General features: G+C 36.7%; 1 protein-coding gene across 5 annotated transcripts in view; it reads right to left on the reverse strand.

The window, feature by feature from the left end:
- Window positions 1–12,948, reverse strand: part of LOC126260800 (ATP-dependent DNA helicase DDX11) — a 302,773-nt gene that overhangs the window by 151,452 nt on the left and 138,373 nt on the right. The gene's annotated exons all lie outside the window — the stretch shown is intronic.

Raw genomic sequence — 12,948 nt, forward strand, 5'->3', positions numbered from 1 at the left:
ATCAAGGGATCACAAATTTAGCATTGGAGGGCAGCGGGGAGGGTAAAAATCGTAGAGGGAGACCAAGAGATGAATACACTACGCAGATTCAGATGGATGTAGGATGCAGTAAGTACTGGGAGATGAAGAAGCTTGCACAGGATAGAGCAGCATGGAGAGCTGCATCAAACCAGTCTCAGGACTGAAGACCACAACAACAACAAAATGCAAACTAACCAATGAGTTGGTAAAGCAAGCAGCTGATAACATTACATTAAGTTGATGATGAAACTTATATTAACTAACAGTTTTAAAATTTGGCTAAATCATCATTTCTCTACAGTATCACCAATTTCAGATATGTAATAATGACCAAAACAAAACAATCTCATAAAATAGAATTGGGATAGGAGCAGTATATATTGTATAGACATCAAACAATTACTTGCACTTAATCTGGTGAATACCTCTTTCTTCTTTCATTACTTGTACTAGTTTTTTTTTTCTTGTCCCAAATTCATAATCAACACAAGATACACAGCTCTTTTGGAAATGCAAGGTTATGACAGACCTTTAAGTGGCAAATGTGGGGATCTGGAAAGGGAATAACAAATAGTTGTACACAATATCAATACAGCCTGCAAGGACTCGTAAAGTTTGACAAGATATGAAGAGTGCCAAACCTCAGAAGACCTATGTTCACAATGATCTCAGCCCACGTATGAGACGTTCTGAATCAACATGAACGGTTTATGTATTGATCAGTAGGGATCTTAAGTCTCCAGTCAACATTGTCAATCACAATATATGTAACCCAGAGGGTCAAGACTTTGACTTACCATATAGAGTATAGCATATTCACTAAAATTACCACTGTCTGCATAGAAAATTAGATGCAGGTAAAGGGGCAAACTGAATTTAGAAGTGGATGCAGCACAACGGGCCTTTTGCAAGTTGTGACCAAAACTAAAAAACTGAGCAATAAATGTGGAATCACCATTTTGTCTGTCATTCACAGATTACGAGAAATCCTTTGACTCAATTTTCAATGAAATTTAAACTATAATTCAGTTAACATAACTTTATGATTGATGCTTCAGCTTAAGCATGTCACAGAAATGATAACCATTATCAGCTGGATAAGCTACATTGAAGGTGAACTGTGTGACAAAGATTATTCTTAAGATTTCAAGAGTGTGGATACGGACAAATTATCATAATATTAAATTCTATTTCGCACCGAAACAGCCTCAACTCTTGGATAGTCCGATCATTTAAGCTCCAAGTCTTACTGCTGTCAGCCAGAATCAAACGTGTATCCAGGTCACAGGCTTGTAAATTTACTGTCAAAAATAGGATTGTGTTTGCCATATTAATTTCATGACTTTTTTTTCTCTCCTGCTTCTTCCCCACAATATTTATCCACGTATTGTTGTTAGTTGACAAGAACACGATTTCATGACTTGATTCAGTAACATCATCAGCGCCTTCCTTCACAAGGAAGACAGCCAACCTTCACAAGGCACTCCATGTACCCACAAAACAGGCAACACAGCGAGCACGTGTCGCTCAAGAAAGAACTGCAATTGGATGGCGACTGGCACCAACTGAAACATCAATCACAAAGTTATTTTAATCAGAGTAAACATAGTGGTGGTAAAGTGATCTGTAGGCTACCTTGAGAATTAAATTAGTTCAGAAAGTGACAATCTGTTTGTGAAAGTGAAGTCTCGGTTGAATGCAGGCTTGGCTCTTGGGTTTGGTTCAGGGGGAGTCACAGTTTTTCACTGCTCCCCCCCCCCCCCCCAATATAATTTGCTGTCAGCCTCACAGTTAATGCATCACAGATGTCTAAAATTTTAATTACAAAGTCTCTCTGTCTACAAACATACTCTTGTAAGATGGACCCCTGTAAAGTTTTACCAGTATATATTTAGTGAACATTATGATCATTAGTCACTGACCAGTTAACAGGGGAATATATAGTAATGTGTGTGCTAAAGGTAAATATAACAGCTCTACTTTTGGCCCTGCAAGAGCACCAGGCGACTTGATATGTTTAAACTCATATGTATATTCCTTATGTATTGAATTTACTTATCTTCCACTGCTTTAGTTTACACAAGCATATTAATCAAGAACTGTAACTTGGACTTGCTAGAAAGCTCGGATCTACATCTACACCTCTTGAAACTACTGTTAAGTGCATAGAAGAAGGTATGTCCCATTGTACCAGTTATTAGGGTTTCTTCCTGTTCCATTCAAGTATGGAGCACGGAAAGAATGAGCATTTGAATGTCTCTACATGTGCAGCAATTATTATAATATTATCCTCGCAATCCATGTGAGTAATACGTAGTATATTCCTAGGGTCATCATTTAAAGCCGATTCTTGAAACTTTGTTAATATACTTTCTCAGGATAATTTATGTCTACCTTCAAGAGTCTTCGAGTTCAGTTCCTTCAGTATCTCTGACACTCCCCCATAACTAAACAAACCTATGAACATTGGTGCTGCCCTTCTCTGTATATATTCAATAACATACATTAGTCCTATTTGGGACAAGTCCCCACACACTTTAGCAACATTCTAGAACCAGTCGCACAAATGATTTGCCAGTATACTCCTTTGTAGAGTGTTGCGCTTCCCCTGTGTTCCACCAATAAACTGAAGTCTACCACCTGTTGTACCCACAACTGAGCCTATGTCATAAATCTATTTCACAACAAAGTGCTACAACCAGGTTTTTGTATGAGTTGGCCAATTCCAGCTGTGACTCATTATTATAGTCATAGGATACAATTTTTCATTTTGTGAATTGCATTTTTTTTACATTTCTAAACCTTTCGCAAATTGCCAGTCTTTGTACCACTTTCAAATCTTATGCAAGATCTATCTGAATATTTATGCAACTTCTTTCAGACTGTAATTCATTATAGGTAACTGCATCATCTGCTAAAAATCTTAGGTTACTATTAATATTGTCCACAAGGTCATTAACATATAACATCAACAACAAGGGTCCCAACACACTTCCCTGGGGCACACCCACAGCTACTTCTACATCTGACAATGACTCACCATCCAAGATAACATGCTGTGTCCTCTCTATCAAAAAATCCTCAATCTAATCACAAATTTCGCTTGATATACCATATGACCGCACTTCTGAACATAAGTGTAGGTGTGGTACTGGGTCACATGCTTTTCAGAAATCAAGAAATACAGCATCTACCAAACAGACTTGACCCAAAGCTTTAACTAAGCCATGTGAGAAAAGTGCAAGCTGGGTTTCGCATGAGCGATGTTTTCGAAGTCTGTGCTGGTTTGCATGGAGGAGGCCATTCTGTTCGAGATACATCATTAAGTGAGCTCAGAATATGCTCTAAGATTTTACAACAAACCAATGTCAAGGACACTAGTATAGAATGTGACAGTGATTCAATTGGGCTCTGGAGCTTTGCTCAATTTCAACAATTTTGGCAGTTTCTCAATGCCACTGACTAACACTTTTTTCACTCATCTTTCCATTGGTACGAGGATTAAAATTGGGGCAATTCTCCTGGGTTTTCCTTTGCAAAGGAGCATCTGAAAATGGATTAAAGAATTCCATCTTTTGCTTTGCTATCTTCTTTTTCAGTTCCTGTCTCACTCGTGAGTGACTGGAGACCAACTCTGGTACAGCCTTTACATAAAATCAGAACTTCTTTAGGTTTTGTGAAAGATCATTTGACAATAGCCTGCTATAGTAGTCACTGATGGCTTTACTTGTTGCTCTCTTGACAGCCAAACATGTTTTATTCAGCATCCCTATCTAGAGTACTATGCTTTGTTTTACACCTATTATGCAGTAGTCTCATTCTCTTAAGGAGTTTCTTTACAGTGACTGTATACCATGGAAGTTTCCTCCCAATATGAACTGTTCTAATGGGTACATATCTATTCAGCACACAGTTAACAATTCTTTTGAACTTGAGCCATAGTTCCTCTGCATCCTCCTGCACTGTGCTAAAAGTTTTAAGTTTCTCATTCAGATATGACAAAACTGCTTTTTTTTTAATCTAGTATATAATGATTCTACTTGTTTTAATTGTCCTTTGTGCTTTGGTAATCACTGTTGCCACAAATGCATCATAGTCAGTGATACCAGTTCCGATGTCGACATTTTCAAGGAGGTAATTTGTTGAAATTAGGTCCAATCTATTTCCATAGTGAGTGGGGTTCCGAACTATCTGTTCTAGGTAGTTTTCAGAGAACACATTAAGTAATGTTTCACAGGATGTCTTGTCATGCACAAGACTAATAAGATTGATGGATGATAGATGTCTCCACTGATGCTTAAAGTACGACTGGGAAACTTACATACCTGCTAATTTCTCTAATGTTCTCAGTTACATCAGGAAATGAGTATGGTGGGTGATAGGATGCAATTACCATTTTATGCCCACCCCATACTGAGGCTTGCCCAAACAATCTCGCATGCAGCTTCATCTTCTATCTCAGTGGATTTGCATTTCTTGTCTATTGTGACAAATACACCATCTCCATTTGCCATTAGCCTATCTTTTTCAACACACACTTAAATTTTCTCCGAAAATCCTACTGCTGTCGATTACAGGTTTCAACTAGCTTACTGTACCTTGTACTATGTAAGCTGCACTGTTTTTCAAGAGCACTTCAAACTCAGGCATTTTGTTGTGAATGCATAAAGCAAGAAACTGGCAGTCATTACCAAGGTAAAAGAAAATTAAAAACAGTCGTTGTTAGCCACTGCTCTCCAAATTACCTAATTACCTAGACAGCATTAAACATTTTTGTTAAATATATGCCAGGCTACTGTCTTCCTTGCAGATGCATACACATTCAGAAACTCTTCTGTGGAGTAGAAACAGTTTTCTGTCAACTCTGATTTCCATTTATGTTTGAAGTTAATTCTTTACTTATATTTGAATACATTGTGGGAGTGAACAGTGAACAAGTGTTACAAATATTTACTATCAAAAACAGTCTTGATCACAATTTATTTATTACAGTGACCGGTTTCGACCACTACTGTGGTCATCTTCAGACCAATGACTAAGGACCTCCTTCGGCTGGAGAATCACTACTAAGCGTAGGCATTTTAGAAGTTTTATAGTACAGGATTTCTAGTTTATGTTCTTGTGAACATAAATACCTAAGTGTTGTTCTGTGCACACACAGAAGTGATAAGCTGGCCATCTCAGAATTTAGATGTGTTTGGTGCATGGATACCTACATGTCTTAACAGTAGAAATGCCAAATACCACTGTCCTAACTAACCATTTTTGTAAATTCGGGTTTGGAGGCTCAAGAGTGTGTACTCGATTGTGAGTCAGACATCAATTTCCATATTTTCAGAGACCTACTACTCAGTAATCATTTGACCTGCAGACCTCAGTTTTGTTAAGCATCTAGTATGTACGCCACTAAGTCCATATATAATGCATAAAAAGTAGGCTACATCATTCATATGTTTTACGAAAATGTTGAAAACACAACTTTCCCATGCTGTGCTTTAAAATTGTGATTTTTTTTTCTTTTCTTTTATCATAACTATGCACGCGGAAGCAATGCAGACCACGTGTGCACTGTAACTCTTTAGTAATAGTATTAAGTATAAATAATAATGAAAAGTTAGTAACATCTTCCATGGATCTTTTGCATGAACGATTGTAATGATGAACGAGTCATTAGACATTCACATCGTAAATTAATTTGAACATACGGTTAGATTCTGAACATTTCTAAATTTCATTTATTTATTTACAAAAAGAAAAGAAGATATACAGATGTGTGTTAGTAATTCCTATCCACCACTTTTTACATCTTATGACAGAAATTTCTCAGTATGTTATCAAATTTTACTTTGCTGTCCGTCAGACATTTTACATGACTGGGTAAATGATCAAAAATGTTTGTTACTGCACTGTGCAGCCCTTTCTGTGCTAAAGACAACCTTTATGTGTAGTAATAATGTCAGTTTTCCTTCTGGTATTGTAATTACATACCTCATTTTTCTCTTGAACTGTAGTGGTTTGTTTACAACAAACTTCATGAAGGAATAAATATAACATGAAGCATCATCTTCAGCTGTGTTCTGGAGAAAATCTCAGAGAATGGACTTCCACACTGTCAGCAGAAGCAGGACTGGGTACAAGAAAGACAACATCAGTGTACCCTGTCTACCCTTTGCTGATGATCTCTCCCTATTGGTCAACAGCATGGAGAAGGTTACTACTCACCAACTACAGAGCCTCTACAGTATGGTGGCAAAAACTGGCTTGAGGGTCAACATAGAGAAGATTGAGTTCATCACCAATATGAAGCAGGCTTCTTCTACAATCCCACTAGGAAACAATACTATCTGTTAAGTTACTGCAGTCAAGTACTTCGGAGAATGGATCTCAGCAAGTGAGAGTGAAACCTTGACCATAAACGCTAGGTGCACCCAGTTGAACTCTATGCCTCTACGTGCCTCTTGATGAATCGAAAGGGCCCACTCAGGAAACTAGAAATTAAAGAGAGGAAGATCCTGAGGAGAATACCAGGATGCATAAGAGAGGAAGACAGTACCTACAGAATCAGGCACAATAATGAGCTCTACGAACATCTGGAAGACAGTCACACGTATAAGGAAAAGGCGACTGACCTTCTATGGGCACATGACCCACCTGAATCACTCCAGACTCACCAACAGGATCACAGTGACAAATAGGGGAAGGGCATCCAAAACCAAGTGGATCACCTCAGTTAAACCAGACTCAGAGGAAGTGCAGATCCCATTAAAGACAATCAAGAACCAAACTCAATACCGACAGGCCATCCTGCAGGGAGTCTTCCCACTGTCTCTCACAAGCAAGAAGTGTACAGTCACGACTAGACCTAAGTGGACAGATGAGAGGAAGCAGGCTCACAGCCAGAAGATGAAGGCATACTGGGCCAAGAAAAAGCAGAAAACTCTAGTGGAGAGTTAAGACGAGCCCCATGGTCTCTAGTAGGCTGAAACGAATTGAAAAATAAATAAATAATTTGAAGCAGTAACAGAATGCCCATCTCCTTAAACAGATGTCTACAAGATGATAATGGGTGAGCACCACATATTACTCTCACAGCAGGTTTTTGCACAATGAAGACTTTCTTTACTAAAGATTAGTTACTCCAGAGTATTATTCCATAAGACATTGTTGAATGAAAACATGCAAAATATCTCATCTTACTGGTTTGTCTCTCCTCAAAATTTGCAATGACTCTAAGCGCAAATGTGGCTTAACTAAATTGTTTTAGGAGTTCCAAATTAAGGTGTTTTTTTGCCACCTCCCCCATCAATATGGACCCCTAAGAATTTTGTAGATTACACCCTATTTATTATGTCCTCACCATGTGTTCCACTTATTATAGGTGTAGCACCTCTTGATGTGTAGAAATAAATAAGCTGAGTCTCTTTAAAATTGAGTGTGAGGCCATTCACAGACAACCAGTCAATGATACTTTCAAGAACTTTGTTTACCACTTCTTCTGTATGTATGTTTGTATTGATCACAATACTAGTGTCTTCTGTTTGTTGTATACTAGATGGAAGTTCGTTTACATACATGAGGAACAGTAGCGGACCTAAGATGTTCCTGGACTATATTGCTTGAATTACTAAGTGCAACTTTCTCCATTCTTTTGGTTACATGACACGTTCCACACCCATGAGAATCATCTCATTTTTTGGTTCTATAGAACGAAAACTGAATCTAATGTAATCTAAACATATGACATTAGTACCATCAATCCCACAAAATGTCAATTTATCTAGGAGAATACCGTGGTTCACACTGTCAAATGCCTTAGAGAGGTCACAGAAAATAATTATTTAATGCTTGCAATATCTGGTGCTTAAACATGTACATGGCATTTTCAGCAGGGCAGCCATTCTGAAACTGATTTGCTAAGGATACTATTCTTGCTAAGGTGAGATACTGTTCTAGAATATATCACATTCTCAAAAATTTTGGAGAATGTCAGCGTGAAATAGGTCAGTAATTACTGACATCTCTCTTATCACGTTCCTTAAAGATTGATTTAATAACAGCATATTTCAGTCTCTGGAAAAAGTCTTGAGTTAGTGATCCATCACATATTTCAGTTAAGACTTGGCTTATTACATGGGAATCAATTTTTAGTACTCAACTGGAAATACCGTCAAAACCAAACAAGCTTTTATTTTTGAAAGAATGTATAATTTTCTTAATTTCAGACAAAGAAGCTGATGATACATTCATATGATTGAATTTTATGAAAGTTACATTTTCAAAATGTTGCTCTTGAACTGTTTGTCCCTATGCTTCCTACTATATTGAAATATGATTATTAAATACATTTGCTGCCTAAGATTCTTCATTTATAGCTCTTCCATTCAGTTCAACAGTGCTGCTGTGTTGTTCTGTGGCTGTTTGTCCTGTCTCTCGTTTCACTCCATTCCATATTGCCCTAGGTCTGTTGTCAGAAGTACTGATTTCTAACATTATGTGCATGTCCTTTAATTTTTTAATAACCTTACTTAGTAACTTTGAGTATTTTTTGTAGTGTGCAACTACTGCAGAATGCCTACTTGTTCTTGCCAAAAGGCATATTTTCCTTTTCCTTTCACAAAATACTTTAATCCCTCTAGTGATCCATGTTTTTACCTGGCTGTTTAGTGGCATTTCTAACTAGTTTATGCAGAAAGCTATTTTCAAATAATGATATGAATTTATCATGGAATACATTATATTTTATTTTAGCATTTGGTTCGTTGTAAATTGCATCCCGTGTCACCTCTTGTAAACTATTCTTAGAAACATTTGTGCTGCAACGGAAAATCCAGGATGGGATGTAACAATATCTCTCTCTCTCTCTCTCTCTCTCTCTCTCTCTCTCACACACACACACACACACACACACACACACACACACACACACAAGACTGCAGTCTCAGGCAACTGAAACCACATTTGTCCTGCAATCATTCATTATTCTGATTTCCACTGAGTACTCATACTGTAAGGTGCTATGTTAATTATCCTAACTAAATGAGCATCATGATCAGAGAGAGCATCTGTTGCTTGGTAAACAGTTATTTTCTTACTCTGAGCTTCATCAAAGAAAACTTTATAAATTAGGGTTCTACTGTTTTTATCCATCTGAGTTGCAAAGGTAATTACTGAGGGCAAATTGTAGGATCCAAATAGGTTTCCATCTCATTTTTCCTATTAGAATCCTTTCTAAAATCTACACTGAAGTCACCACACACTATTAATTGCTTGCTACTGTCTGGTAGATCCAGATTCCTCACAAATAGTTCAGAAGATCCCAGATCTATATACAGTTTCAACCAAAAGGACATTATTTTGCAGCATTAATTCACAAGCACACACGTCTATGTGCTGATCATTACAAAATCTACTTGTCTCATTGTTTTTGAACTTGTGTTCTGGGTCTTAATGTATGTAATAATTCCTCCCGTTCCTATGTTAAAGCATTTGACATTGTAATTAATATTTCTTACCATCACTTAAAGATGACTGTGTCGCAAAAAACATCAAATTTGGTGAACTTCGAAGTCCAGAGGGGTTGGGGGGCAGGGATTGTTAAGTAGACAATTGAATCTCAATTTGATTTTTTACTGAAATGTTTACACATCTGGTAGCAATCTTAGATGCAAAGAAGAATATCCTAATTCTCTTTGTTCATTGGCAAAGAATAAAATACAAATGCCACTTACACTTACCGCCCACAATCACCACTACAGGGAAGTAGTAAATAAAAACCACCTGCATTCCTTGAAAAAATGTTCCTGATACATTTGTGGTCAACCTGTAGATCAGAACTGTAAACAGGTGTGAGTTGTAAACAATTGTCAATCAGCTTTCTTAACTTATATGTTGTATTTGATTGTTTAATCTCTTTTCGGTGTAAATAATTACAAGAGAGAGTTTGGTCGATAAATGTGGTGACATATCCTTATTCTGTTACTGTAAATTAAAAAGACAACTACAATGAAAGAAAAGAAATGATGCAAACAGTAATGACACATATTAATTACTTTTTACATATTTATCAGTACACATAGTTACTGTATTCTGCAACAACAGTTTCATAAACAAATTCAAATATAAAGAAGGAAACTAGTTTTAAAATTCTTCCACCCTGCTTATAACTTTGTTTTCCTTGACATCTTGATCCAAAAACACAATGAGTTCACTAAAAGGTGAGAGATATGATTTGTTCACAGCATTTATTGTCAAGTTTATACAACCATCCACTGTGACTTTGTAATGATGGGACGTGCACCTCACATACAATATTAGGGAAGGGGACCCAAACGGCGTCTTTCCCACTGGGCCATCAAAAGAATTGCAGTTGAGCTTTATAATTCATGTGATGTCCAGCAAATTTGTCCTATGTATTGACTTTTATTGTAGTTGAAAGCCACATACTGCATAACTTGCAGCTGCTCCTGCAAAGCATTTTATAAGCTTCCATAGCAACATTGTCCCCAATTGCATTTGTTGAAAGTCTCTTCATTAGAAAGGTGTTATTAGCAATAACTAGACATGCCTGGTGTGATAGTGTTCCTCAAACTGTCCTCATTAAACAGTATCTGTGTTCCAAGAAATATTCATATGATTTGATCTCCTGCCAAGAAACAAAGAACATATTAACACTTTGCATTTTGTGGAGTGCCCATGAGAACAGTGCAACAATTCTTCAGATGTAATGGAACGCCTCACTCAAAAATGTAGTAGGCCCTATTCAACTTGCAGTGAACAGATTCAAGTTTTATCACTTGTTCCACCATCAGGGAGCACTGTCAGTGTAGCATCTACTGCTAGCGTCACAGAGCACATGGTATGTGTAACAAGAATAGTTAAAGACAGCTGTGGTATAATTGTTTCTCCAGAAAGCTAGAGAATTAGAAGGTGTCATCTGAAATAGTGAAACAAGATGTAGTGATGTTATACCAAGATGACATTTTTTCAAGACTTCATGCATCACGGTAAATAACAAAATGATTCAAGTGTAGAAAAGGCTTATTTTATATAACCTGAAAAGAGTTCGACACCAAACACTCTACAAAAAATAGGGGGTTTATATGTTGTTGTTGTTTCTTCACAGGAGATCAAATCATATGAAGGTATCTTGAAACACAAGAACACAAATGCATCATGTATTTCAAGTCACTACTGTTGACACCATTCTACTGAAGAGACTCTCAATAGATGCAAATGGGGGCACTGTTGCTATGGTAGCTCATGAAAATGCCGTGTTGGAACAGCTGCAAGTCAGACCACATTTGGATTCAAATATAATAAAAACTGGAATAAAACACATTTCCTAGGTATCACAGGAATTTAAAGACGGTGTGATTAACTGCATGTCTCCTGCTGAATCGCATTCTCTTTCATGGTCCAATAGGAAAAATGATGTTTGTGTTCCCATCTCAAATATTGTATGTAAGGTGGCTGTCCCATAATTACAAAGTCACAGTGCACAGGGAATACGAACTTGCCAATGAGTGCTATGAACAAATCATATCTCTCACCTTCAGGTGAATTCATTTCATTTTTACATCAAGATGTCAAGGAAAACAAAGTTATTAGCAAAATGGAAGAGTTTTGAAAATAAAATTTCCTTCTTTATATCTGAATTTTAACATCTGTTTATACTAGTATATATATAAAAAAAGTTATTTATGTCTCTCATTACTGCTTGCATCGCTTCTTTTGTTTCATTGAAGCTGTCTTTTTAATTTACAGTGACAGAATAAGGATACACCACCAAATTTGTGCACCAAGCTTGTAATTCTTTACACTGAAGACATTTAACAGTGAAATACAACATACAAATTAAAATATGACTGATAATTGTTTTCAGCCCATACCTCTTTATAGATCTGGCTTACAGTACAACCACAAATATTTTAGGAACAATTCTTGCAAGAGTACACAGCATTTTTATTTATCAATTTTCTGTAGTGTTGAAAGAGGATGGTATGTATAAGTGGCATTTTTATTCTATTCATTGTCATGAATAAAGTGAGTTAGGATATTCATCTTTGCACCCATGACTGCTACCATATATGTAAACATTCCAGTAAATGAAAAAAATAGAGATTTAATTGTCTATTTATCCCCCACCCACCCCCTCCCCTGTGCTTTGCAGTTCACCACATTTGACTTTGTGATGGAATCGCCTTTAAATGAAGATAAGAAATACTAATTGCAATACCAAATGTTTTTCCATTAGTGCTTCTACTTAATACTAGGACTAAAGGCTTTAGTGCACAAACAGGTCTGTACTGTTTCCCTGTGCAAAGTTATGATTGTTTTTAATCACAAATTTAAAGCTCAATGTTGACAAACTGTGTTTTTTAACATTTTTCATAAAAAATCTGAAAGATGTTTCCCACTTTTTTTATATGTTATATCAACTTAGTGGCCCAGATACTAGATGGAAAACAAAACTGAGGTCTGTAGTTCAAATCATTACTGAACAGTAGGTCTCTGAAAACAGGGAAATTGATTCCTTACAAATGACCAGATACACACACTTGAGACTTCAAACATGAATTTATCAAAAACATGGTTAGGGCAGTGCTGTTTGGCAGTTTTACTGTTAAGACATGCCTGTATCCAGGTACAAAATATGACTAAATTCTAAAATGGTCACCGTAGGATCCACCAAAATATCTGAAGTTCACACAGAATGACCCCTAACAATTTAGAACATCCTGCTGCATTTTCCCCTTTGTGTACTGTGATGTAATCACATACAGTTGGAAATATATGTACAGCACTCACTGACACTATTTCCAAAGAACAAGATCAAAATTTTTAAGAAAAGTGTTGGAGTTTCTCCATTAGACTTGATCACGATACTTGCATCATCAACACAGAAAACGCCTTCAGCTTGTTTGATAA

The sequence above is a fragment of the Schistocerca nitens genome, chromosome 5 (genome assembly GCF_023898315.1).
Source record: "Schistocerca nitens isolate TAMUIC-IGC-003100 chromosome 5, iqSchNite1.1, whole genome shotgun sequence".
Classification (NCBI taxonomy): domain Eukaryota; kingdom Metazoa; phylum Arthropoda; class Insecta; order Orthoptera; family Acrididae; genus Schistocerca; species Schistocerca nitens.